The sequence below is a fragment of the Heterocephalus glaber genome, unplaced genomic scaffold, assembly GCF_053883595.1.
Source record: "Heterocephalus glaber isolate CG9 unplaced genomic scaffold, H.glaber_assembly_v1.0 deba00001571, whole genome shotgun sequence".
NCBI classification, from domain to species: Eukaryota; Metazoa; Chordata; class Mammalia; order Rodentia; family Bathyergidae; genus Heterocephalus; species Heterocephalus glaber.
This window is the reverse complement of record NW_028258356.1, coordinates 559,910-573,002: the sequence shown is the minus strand read 5'-3', so window position 1 is coordinate 573,002 and position 13,093 is coordinate 559,910. Positions and strand designations below refer to the sequence as shown.

Below are 13,093 nucleotides of genomic sequence, written 5' to 3'. Positions count from 1 at the left end.
AAACTTGAGTCATTTGTAGAAAAATGGATGTACCTTGAGACCATAAAGCAAAGTGAAATAAGTCAGACATAGAAGCTTAAATATTGCATGGTTTCTCTTACATGAGAAATCCAAAATGCAACTTTAAAAAAGTAAAATAAAAGACAGGTGATAGGAAACAGGGACATAGACTCTGTGGAAATGGGAACAGATTCTAGGGATGAGGGAGACAGGAGGGTAGGGAGGGGAAGAAGTAAAAATGATTAAGATGTGATATGTATAGGTACAAATTCCCCAAAATGAATGTAATTTTTGTGTATTTGAAATATGTAATAATAAAAAAGAAACCCATAAGGAGGAAAGATATAATAAATAAAATCATTATCAAGGGTAAAAAAATCCAATCTTCTCAATGAAAAGACTGAAAGACGGAGGAATTTTTAATGATTACATTTCAAAGAAATGGCTTTCAGGTCTGTTATATAGCTCTGAAACAATTCCGAACACTTACGCAGCCGTTACATGAAGTTTTGGAGTATAAGCTCCCTTTCCTTGGAGAGTGGGATATTTGATCACACCCAACATGGACAACCTGGAGTGAACTCCTGTCTCCAGGAGTGTGACCTACATCTTTCAGACTCACACTTGAAAACTTGCATGAACTCTTCCTCCTCTTGGGAATGTTCCCTCAAACCTGGCATTGCCCTCTTCTATCAACCTCATGTGTCATCTTCTTCTATGGACTTCATGTGTCCTGTGAGATCTCTGCTGTGGTGGTCAGGCCAGTTTCTCCCAAAAACTGCTCCAACTCTCATTCGACTTTACTTTCCACTGGGGTGATTTTCATTCTAATGGAGCAATTGCATTTTAATCATTTTGAGACTCACGATATGGTTACTGTATGATGTCAGTGGAGTATATGATTCCCTGGGAGGTTTGCTCACATTATTTTCTCCCTCCTTTCACATTGTCAATGTAGAAAGAAAATTCTCTTTAGATGACAAGAAACTATGGGATTAGTGAACTCATACTTTGACCTGCTTATTTCCCCTATACACAAGGTCCTTGAGAAGGACACTCCTGAGTTGTGGAAGAAACATGTCCATCTCAGAGGGATGCAGAAAGAATTCACAACTGCAAGCTCTTTTTAGTAAATCATTTAACAAGGGTGGTCATGTGTAGGGAACAGGGGAAGGGGACGTTACCAGAACCTCTGTAGTAAGTCCTAGTCTCCTTCGAGCCACGGCAGCACATGGTTAATTACAGGAAAGGTCGAAAAATGAGACTGAGAAGAAGCTGAGCTTTGGGTCTGATCAGTGCTGCTCTGGGCAGCAAAGACAAAAGCCCCCTAGCTTGCAACACTTTTTATTCAGTACATGGGGAAACAGATGTAATAAGTGAAAATGCAGAGTTCAGTACTTTACATTGGGATAAACAAGGTGTAAAAAGACTGGGGGGCAGTGGAAATCTAAGAACAATGAGGAACTATGCAGATGAAGAGTTGGTTCCTCCCTGGGTGTCTCCCGCGGGTGTGGTCTTGTCCTGGAGCATTACAGCATCCGGGGATCACTGAGGTCTCAGTTGTGACCCGAGGCCAAAATGCAATTATGTCTGGAATGTCGTAGCTGGCCTGTAGGCAGGAGAATTAGGCCTACTCAAACGATTTTTCCCTAGAATTATGTAGCATTGCTCCCGACAAGTCAGGGTCCTAAAGTCAGGTGTTAGTTAAGGCAAATAATAAAACTGTGCGGTTGCCCTGAACATTTTCAGGAAGGGATTGAAGGGATGGAGGGCTGTGTTCATCTTAGGGATTCAACCTTGATTTGTTAGAAACTGTTAATGTTTAAATCTTCTGGAGGAGAAACATCCTTTGTGCTAAGCCTCTGTGGTTCCTATAGGACACATTTTTGCAGAGGACTGTGACTAGAGTGCAGTCAAGGCAAGAATCTTTGTCAATTCCCATACCCAAAATGGGAACACACATTACTTTCCTCTTTCATAAGAGTAAATTACTTATTACCACTGTCTCTTGTCTTCCTATCTAATAGGAAACAGAGACAGATATTTTGCAAAAGGGAAGGAGATCAAGAGCTAGAGGGTGGAGTGGTAGGGGGGTAAGGAAAAGGGATCTAAAATGAGTGAAGATGTGTTATGCACATGTGCCAACTCCCCACAATGAATGTAGTCATTACGTACTGCAAACAGGTGCTCAGAAAAATATAAAATAAAAAAATATTTTAAAAGCTTTATTTCTAAATTGGAGGCCAATCTGTCCCTCACACTGAAATTTAATAGTCAAATAAAATTGTCACCTCACCCACTCTGTCCCTAAAATAAGAAACATAGGGTTTGCTACCATTTTATTAAATGTAAGTCTTACAAAAGATAACTACCAATTGCTATTAACAGTCATTAGAAATCTCTTTTATAGTATACTAGCCAAAGCCATCCACATATTCAAAGCAACTCCTATCAAAATCTCAGTGGTACTTTTAAAAAAACAGAGGAAAAAATCCTACAGTCCAAATAGCCAAAACAATCTTGAGAGAGCAAACAAAGCTGGAGGCTTCCTGACTTCAAAACATATTATGAATCTACAATAATCATAACAGCATGATACTAGAAGAAATATACACATACAGACCAATGAAACAGAATAGAGAGTCCAGAAAGAAACCTATATATACAGTAAAATAACCCGTGACAAGGGTGCCCAGGCTACACAATGGGGAAAGATCATTTCTTGCATGGTGTTAGCAAAACTGGATATCCACATTCAAAAGAATGAAGTTAGACCCTGACCTTACATATACAAAACTTACTCAAAATGGATTGAATACCTAAACATGAGGTCTGAAACTGTAAAACTGTAGGGCCAGGGATTTAGCTCAGTGGTTCTGGCACCTGCCCGGAAGTGCAAGGACCCGAGTTCAAGCCCCGGTATCAAAAAAAAAAAATGTAAGAAAATACTGGACAAAAGCTTTATGACATTGGATTTGTCAAGGATTTCTTGGACAGGACACCAAAAGCACAGGCAAAAAAAAAAGCATATAGGAAAATAGGCTGCATTAAACTTGAAAAGCTCTGTGAGGCAAAGGAAACAATAATCAGAGTGAAAAGGCAACCTATGATACCAGAGAAAATATCTGCAAAGTATACATATGATAAGGAATTAATATCCAGAATATGTAAACAGCTCCCACAACTCAACATCAATAACAATTGAAAACAACCTGATTAAAACATGGACAAAGGACTAGAATAGACATTTCTCTAAAAAAAATTATACAAATGACCAACAAACATGTGAAAAGATATTCAACGTCATAAGCAATTGGGAAAATGCAAATCAAAACCATAATGCAGTATCACTTCATAGCCATTAGGATAGTCCCTTAAAAACAAAATACAGAAAATATGTTGATGTCATATGTTGGTGAGGATGTGGACAGTTTGGAACTCTGGTGCACTGTGAATGGAAATATAAAATGGTGCAGCTTTTATGGGAAACAATATGGAGTTAAAATTAAAAATAGAATTATCATATGATCTGACAATCCCACTTCTGGGTATATAACCCAAACTTGAAAACAAGATCTTGAAGAGATATTTGCTCACCCATTTTCATTGTGACATTATTTACAACAGTCAAGAGACAGAAGCAATATAAATTCCACTGATAGTTGTATGGATAAAGAAAATGTGACATATACATGCAACGGAGTAATGTTCAGTCTATTACTGACTGACATTTGGGTTGTTTCTGACTCTTGGGTGTGATAAATGAGCCTGCTATGAATGTTGATGGACACCATTTCTTAGTGCAAGTGTATGTTCATTTTTATACCTATGAGTGGAATTGCTGTTACTTTAGAAAGCAATTCAAAAAGCTTATCCAATGGGTTTAAAATAATTTACACTCCGACAGTAGATGATGATGCTCCACATGTTCACTAATAGTTACTAATGGAAGTATTTATTCCATAAGCGTAGCTATTTTTGTGAGTTTGGAGTATGTAACAGAAGCTTAAATATTTTTGTGAGTGAGAGAAGAGCTGAGCCGCTCCCAGTACACAAGAGGAGGCTTCCGGGCTGCCATACCACCCCTGCCAGCACAGAGGAGGTGAGCCACATGGGCACCAGCAGCACCCCCACACACACCCACACACCCCATTGTCAAAATGGAAAGACACATAAACAAGTCTCAAAAACAGACTTCCAGATCATCTACAGCAACAATGGAACACTCTGATACTCAACCACCTGGACTCCCTGAACTGGCAACAAAAAAGGATCTGGAAAAAATGAAATCAGAAATAATTTCTCACATGACAGCAGAGATTGTACACATAGTGCAAGATATGATTAAAAAATCTAGAGAGGAGCTGGGGAACATGATGGAATCCCAACATAGGAAACAAATGGAATCCATAAAATAGATGCAAACAGATTTCCAGGAGATAAAAAAAACTCCACTGAAAGTATACACAGCAGAATGAGCCAATGTGAGGACAGAATTTCAGATATAGAAGATAAGATTGAAATTAGTGAGCAGGAAAAGAAAAATTGCTTTAAAATTGTAAGATACCCCAAGAAATCAATCCAGCAGCTGCTAGACAATGCAAAGAAGAATAACATAAGACTGATTGGAGTCAATGAAGAAACAGGAGAGAGTGCACATGACATAAAAAAACTGTTCACAGAAGTGATGGCAGAAAACTTCCCAAGCAGGAGAAAAGAACTTGACATACAGATAAGTGAGGCATATAGGACTCCAACTAGCCTTGATCAAAAAAAAAAATCTACACGTATGCATATAATTGTTAAGATTCCAGAAACCCAACAGAAGAACAAGTCCTACAAGCAGTTAGAGAAAAGAAACAAATCACATACAAAGGAAAGCCCATCAGAAGCACAGAAGACTTCTCAACACAAACCCTCAAGGCAAGAAGAGCTTGGAGTGAGGTATTTCAAGCCCTAAAGGAAAACAACCTTCCAACCCAGATTGATGTACCCTGCAAAACTATCTTTCAAAATTGATGGAGAAATAAGATGCTTTCATGAGAAAGAGCACCTTAGGAACTTCATGAATACCAAACCAGCACTCCAAAAAATTTTAGACAAAATCCTGAGAAAAGACAATGAGGATCACAACCCCAAGAAGCCCACCAGAATGAATCCATCAGGCATGACAAGAAATTAAAAGCAAAGGGGGATAATCCAACAAAAAGAAAAAGTCATGACAAAGATAACTCAATACATATCAGTTATAACCATCAATGTTAATGGTCTCAACTCACCAATCAAAAGAAATAGACTGACAGAATGGGTCAAGAAGCAAGATCCAACAATAGGCTGCATACAAGAAATACACATAATTCAAAAAGAAACTCATAGACTGAAAGTTAAAGGGTGGAAAACAATACTCCATGTGACAGGAACCCGAAAAAAAGCAGGAGTAGCTATCCTCTTTGCAGATCAAGTGGATTTCAAATCAACACTGATTAAGATACACAAAGAAGGATACTACATCCTTGTAAAGGGAACAATCCGAGAGGAAGAGATGACTATCATAAATATCTATGCACCAAACACTAGTGCACCAACTATATGAAACATACTAACGGACATGACAAATCATATAAGCACTAACACAATAGTAATGGGGGACCTCAATGCCCAATTGTCACAGATAGATCAACTAGACAAAAAAAAGCAATGAAATACTAGAACTCAATCAAACTCTGAACAAATGAACTTAACAGATGTTTACAGAGTCTCCCACCCCACAAAATCAGAATACACATTCTTTTCAGCTGCACATGGGTCGTTCTCCAAAATAGATCACATACTCACTCACAGAACATATTTAGCTAAGTATAAAGGAATTGAAGTTATCCCCTGTATATTATCAGACCATAGTGTAATGAAATTGGAGATCAATAGCAAAAGAACCTGCAAAATTTTCATAAACACATGGAAATTGAACAACACACTTCTGAGCAACCAATGAATCACAGAGGAAATTATAGAAGAAATCAGACAGTTTCTTCAATTAAATGACAATGACAATACAACATATCCGAATCTATGGGACACAATGAAAACAGTCTTACAAGGGAAATTCATTGCAGTGAATACTCATATTAGGAAAACAGAGTGAGCCCAATCAAACAACCTGATGCTGAACCTCAAGCTTCTAGAAAAAAAGGACCAGAACAAACCCAAAGCTCACACAAGGGAGGAAATTATAAAGATCAGGGCAGAAATCAGTGCAATGCAGACTAAGAGAGCAATATAAAAAAATCAATGAAGCCAAGAGTTGTTTCTTTGAAAGAATAAACAAAATGGACAAACCCTTAGCCAACCTTATCAGAAAAAAAAAAAGAAAAGGCCCAAATCCATGCATTTAGGAATGAAAAGGATGAAATTACAATGGACCCAGCACAAATCCAGAGGATCATCAATACCTACTTTGAGGACCCATATGCCAATAAGATGGAAAACACAGAAGAAATGGACAGATTCCTAGATACATATAAATTACCAAAGTTGAATGAAGAAGACCTAAAAATTCTAAACAACCCAATATCAATCAATGAAATTGAAAATGCAATTAAAAACTTACCAACTAAGAAAATCCCGGATCATGATGGGTTCACTGCAGAATTCTACAAGGCATTTAGAGAGGAACTATTGCCACTACTGTTAAACTCTTCAATGAAATTGAAAGGTAGCAATACTCCCAAATTCATTGCTGGAAGCAAGCATCACCTTGATCCCCAAAGCAGAGAAAGACCCAACCAAAAAAGAGAACTATAGGCCAATCTCACTAATAAACATAGATGCAAAAATCCTTAATAAAATAGACTACAGAAGATCATCAAGAAGATCATACACCCTGACCAAGTGGGATTCATCCCAGGGATGCAGGGATGGTTCAACATATGCAAATCAATCAACATAATACACTATATCAATAGAGCCAAGAACAAAAACAATATGATCATCTCAATAGATGCACAAAAACCATTCAACAAAATCCAACACACATTAATGATAAAAAACCTACAAAAAATTGGAATAGATGGTCTCTACCTCAATCTGATGAAAGCCATCTATGAAAAACCAACAGCCAATATCATACTAAATGGTCAAAAACTGAAATCCTTCACACTAAAATCAGGAAGAAGGCAAGGATGTCCACTATCACCACTCCTCTTAGATATAGTTTTGGGAACATTAGCCATGGCAATTAGACAAGAGAAAGAAAAGGAATAAAGACAGGAAATGAAGAAGTCAAATTGTCATTATTTGCAGATGACATGATACTCTATATAGAAGACCCCAAGAACTCCATCAAAAGTCTTCTAGACTTAATAACCAAATTCAGTAAAGTAGCTGGATAAAAGGTCAACACAAAAAAATCAGTAGCTTTCCTCTACATGAACAGACTCACTGAGAGAGAAATAGGGCAAACAATTCCTTTCACAATAGCATCCAAAAAACTGAAATACCTAGGAATCAACCTAACAAAGGAAACCAAAGACCTCTTTGCTGAAAACTACAGCACTCTGAAAAGAGAGATTGAAGATGATATCAGAAAATGGAAAGACATCCCTTGCTCCTGGGTAGGAAGAATCAACATAGTGAAAATGGCCATACTTCCAAAACTGCTATATAGATTCAGTGCAATCCAAATTGAAATCCCAACAGCACACTTCATGGACCTAGAGAAAACAATTCAAAAATTCATTTGGAACAAGAAGAGACCTAGAATAGCAAAAGCACTTCTAGGTAACAGAGACATGGCAGTGGGTATTACTACTCTCAACTTGAAAGTATACTACAAAGGTACTGTGATAAAAACAGCATGGTACTGGCAAAGAAACAGACCTGAGGACCAGTGGAACAGATTAGAAGATGCAGAAACAACTCCAGACACAATCAGCCACCTCATCTTTGATGAAGGAGCCAAACACCCTCACTGGAGGAAAGATAGCCTCTTTAATAAATGGTGCTGGAAATATTGGGTTTCAACTTGCTGAAAATTAAAACTAGTCCTAAATGTCTCAACATGCACTAAACTAAAATCTGAATGGATTAAAGATCTAAATATTAAAACAGAAACGCTGAACCAGCTGGAACAGAGGTTAGGTAGAACTCTTGAAGACATTGGTGTAGGAAAAGATTTTATGAACAAAACCTCAGTTGTCCGTGAACTAGCACAAACAAATCAAAAAGTGGGATCTCTTCTTACTAAAAGCCTTATGCCCAGGAAGAGAAACCACCAGCAGTGTGAAGAGACAACCAACAATGTGGGAAAAAATTTTCAGCAGCAATCCCTCAGATAGAGGTCTACAATTTTGAATCTATAAAGAACTGAAAAAAATCAGACCTCTCAAATTAAAGACCCAATCCAAAAATGTGCATCGGAAATGAACAGACATTTCTCACACAAAGAAGTAGAAATGGCAAATAAACATATGAAAAAATGTTCAACATCACTGGTCATTCGAGAGATGCAAATGAAAACAATGCTGAGATTCCAACTCACTCCGGAAAGTATGGCTGCTGTGAAGAAATCAACCAATAACAAATGCTCACAGGGTTGTGGGGAAAGAAACCCTGCTGCACTCCTCTTGGGAGTATAGAATGGTGCAACCACTGTGGAAATCAGTATGGAGATACCTCAAAGAACTAGTACTGGAAGTCCCATTTGACCCAGCCATTCTTCTGCTGGGTATCTTCCCCAAAGAATTAAAAGAATCATACCACAGTGATATATTTGCACTCATGTTCATAGCAGCACAATTTGTTGTAGCCAAAACTTGGAAACAGCCCAAATGCCCATCAACTGGAGATTGGATAAAGAAAATGTGGTTTTTTAATGAAATGGAGTACTACTCAGCCATAAAAAATGAGAAATTAGAGACATTAATTGCTAAATGGATGCATATTGAGGCAATACTCTTAAGTGAAATGAATAGGATACACATGTGTAAATGCCGAATAGTTTCTCTAGTGTTAGAAACTGAAAGTGTAAATAAGGACTAAAAGGGCGAGGGATTTAGCTCAGTGGTTTCACAGCCTGCTTCACAAGTGCAAGGACCTGAGTTCGATCCCCGGTACCAAAAAAAAAAAAAAAAGGACTAAAAGGTATAATAGATAATGTGAAATAGGAGGAAAAAGGGCAAAGGGGAAGGGGTAGGGGAAAGGAAAGAAGGAAATGGAATTAATATGAGAAAATGAAAAAAAGGAAACAAAGTCTCTGTAAATAGGGAGAGATGGAGGGGTTGAAGGGGGCAAAAATAAGAACCAAGAGAGTATGTAAAGGTGCAAATTTCCAATGATGAATGTCATTATATTGTGTAACCTGAAATGTACCAATAAAAGGATGTACAGTTAAAAAAAAAACAGCACTCCAAAATTTTTAGACAATATCCTAGGAAGAGACAACGAGGATCACAACCCCAGGAAGCAAAGTGGAATGAATCCGTCAGGCGTGATGAGAAATTAAACGCAAAGAGGGAGAATCCAACAAACAGAAAAAGTCATGACAATGATAAGTCAATACATATGAGTTATAACCATCAATGTTAATGATCTCAACACACCAATCAAAAGAAATAGACTGGCAGAATGGGTCAAGAAGCAAGATCCAACAATAGGCTGCATACAAGAAATACATTTAATTCAAAAAGAAACTCATAGACTGAAAGTTAAAGGGTGGAAAACAATACTCCATGTGACAGGAACCTGAATAAAAGCAGGAGTAGCTATCCTCTTTGCAGATCAAGTGGATTTCAAATGAAAATCTGAAACACTCTGGTCCCAAGAATTTCAGATAAGGGGTACTGAAGTTATATGTACAAGTCTATTGTGAACATGTGTTTTCATTCCTCTCAAGTAAAAACTTAAGAACAGGACTGTTGGTTCTTAACAGTAATACAAGAAATTTCTATATTGTTTTCCAAAATGGATATATCATTTTACATTCACATTAGGAGTATTAGAAAGTTCTAACTGGTTCACACCTAAGCTGACATTTGTTCTTTGAAAACTTTTAACTTCATCTCCGTAATGGGTATATAATTCAATCTTGTTATTGTACTGATTCGCATTTTTCTGATTCTAGTGTTGCACACCTTTCCTTGCTCTATACTGGCTATTTATCATCTTCTTGTGTCTACTCTTTCATTGGGTTGTCTATTAATGAGCTATAAGAGTTCTTTATATATCCTGGTCATAGGTTATATGCATTATAAATATGGTCTGTTTAAGGACTACTTTTCATTTTCTTAACGATGTCTTTTAAAGTTCTAAATTTTGATGGAATCTCATTTATCAATTTTTTTCTTTTGTACGTCATGTTTTTTATATCCTAGGAAATTCTTGCCTACCCGAAATTCATGAACATTTTCCCTTATAATTTCTTCTTGAAGTTTTATAGTTTTAGTCTTTCATATTTAGGTTCATAGATCCTTTCAAGTTATTTTTATGTATGGAAATAAAGGATTGAGCTTAATTTTTTATATACAGATACCAGGTGTTCTAGTGCCATTTGCTGAAAACACTATCTTTTCCTCTGCTCTTGAATTGAGTTTATGTTCTATAAAATGTTAATGTTAAATAATCTTTAAAAACTCAGTGGTGGTTCTATTTGTAGATTCTCTGTTTTATTCCAATTATCTATGTGTCTTTCCTTACACCAACACTGCCTTGATTACTGTAGCTTTAGAGGAAGTCTTAAAATTAGGTACTAAATGTCTTCCAACATTGTTGTTTTGTTTTGTTTTTGTATTTTTTACTTTTTAGGTCCTTTGTACTTCTACATAACTTTTAAATTTCTTTTTTTGTTTTTTTTTTTGTTTTTTTTGGTACCAGGGATTGAACTGGGGACCTTGTGCTTGCAAGGCAGGCACCGGAACCACTGAGCTAAATCCCCAGCCCACTTTTAAATTTCAATATCCAATTCTTCATTTATAGCAAGTATACATAGACCTGAATTTTTATATATACGTTGTGTTTTCTAATCCTGCTAAATTCAAATACAAGTTCTAGGGGCTCCTAGAGATTTCTTAGTATTTTCTCTGTAGATGATTATTTTATCTACATATAAAGATTTTTACTTCTACCTTGCTAAGCCTATCCTAATTGTGTCATTTTATTGCCAGACTATTTTGGTTTAGGCCTGTGTTTCAAAGTTTAATGGACAGGTGAAGAGTAGGCATATCTGCCCTTGTTCCCCACCTTAGGGAGAAAGCATTGTATCTTCTTCATTCATATAAGGCATTTTTGCTGGAAGTACGGAGTACATGTCTTTGATCCGTTGAGAAGGTTCTGTTCTACTTCTAGTCTCCTGATAGCTTTTACCATGAACAGCTGTAGAATTTAGTCCAATACTTTTTCTCCAACTAGTGACAGGATCATATGGCTTTTTCCTTTCCTCTGTTAAAATGATGACTTTTGGGGGTGGATCTTCCAAAGCTGAACCAACACTGCCATCCCTACAATAAAACCACTTTCTACATACTGCCGGATCTGACTTCTAAGAGTTTGTTTTGTTAAACAAATTTTTATCTATGTTTATACTTTTCTATTATCTTTACCCAGTTTTAGTATTAGCACAATGTTAATTTCCTAAAATGAGGGGAGAAACGTTCCTTCTTTTTTCTGCTTTAAATGTTTGATATAATTTATCAGTTAAAATGTATATGAGCCTGTTGTCATATAGGTAGGTTTTCAAGCTAGGAATATACTTTCTTTAATAGGTGCCATTCAAATTTTATATTTCCTCCAGAGTCAGTTTCTTTTTTTTTTTATGGTGAAAATAATGTGTATTTAGAATTAGCCAGCTGGACTCAGTTTAGATGATCCCAATGTTGTTGGCAAGATCCAAAGCATCATAATCAGGAGCCAGTCGAACATACGCCTTCTTCTCTCCATCAGGCCTGATTAGGGTATTGACCTTGGCCACATCAATGTCATAGAGCTTCTTCACAGCTTGTTTGATCTGGTGCTTGTTGGCCTTGACATCCACAATGAATACGAGTGTGTTGTTGTCCTGTATCTTCTTCACGGCTGACTCTGTGGTCAGGGGGAACTTGATGATGGCAATAGTGGTCAAGCTTGTTTCTCCTGGGGGCGCTTTTCTGAGTGTATTTCGGCTGCGGCCGGAGCCGCAGTGTCTGGGACGGCGGAAGGTGGGTGACGTGCGGACTTTCTTCTTTTGTGGCTGTGGATGCCTTTCAGCACTGCTTTCTTGGCTTGCAAAGCTTTTGCTTTGGCTTCAGCTTTGGGAAGGGCAGGGGAGCTTCCTTCTTCGCCTTCGGCGCCATCTTGGGAAAAAAAGCCAGAGTCAGTTTCATTAGTCTTCCAAGGTACTTCATAGAAGTTCTCAAATTTATTTCAAAAAAGATTTTTGTAATATGCTTTCTATATCCTTTTAAATTCTATAAAATCTGTGGTAATGTCCTCTAAATCTTGATATTGTAATTTTTTAAAAATGTGTAATTGATATTGTGTAATAGGAAGAAAAGGTCTAAAGGAGTAGGGGAAGTGGGAGGGGTAGGTGAAAGGGAAGAAGGGAAAAGAAAAAGTATGAGAAAAGGGAAAAAATGGAAACAAAGTCTTTGCAAATAGGGAAGGGTGGAGGGGGTGAAGGGAGGGCAGGGGAAGGGGAAAAAAATAAGAACCAAGATACTCATGTAAAGGTACAAGATCCCAATGATGAAGGTAAACTGTATTTTATACCTAAAACATACCAATAAACTTAATGGGAAAAATATTTTTTGAGTATGGTACATGCACATTGAAGTATTAATTTATATTTCCCTGTTATTAATAATGTTAAGCATTTTTTTCATGTTTACACACTGTAAAATGTCTATTCAATTGTTTTCTACTGTTCTGTTGGACTGTTGTTTTTTGTTGACTTGACAAATTTTTCATATGTTGAAGATGCAAGTTCTATGATTATTATATGTAGTGAATATATTTTTCTACTCTAGGGCTTACATTTTTACTTTCTTAAAAGTGTCTTTTGACTAATAATGCTCTGCAATTTAGCATACAAAAAATTATCAGACATTTTTTTCCATTGTTAACACTT

The 13,093-nt window shown here is 36.9% G+C and overlaps 1 pseudogene; it reads right to left on the bottom strand.

The window, feature by feature from the left end:
• Positions 1-11,782: 11,782 nt before the first annotated feature.
• Positions 11,783-12,320, bottom strand: LOC147823642 (large ribosomal subunit protein uL23 pseudogene; annotated as a pseudogene).
• Between the last annotated feature and the right edge of the window lie 773 nt (positions 12,321-13,093).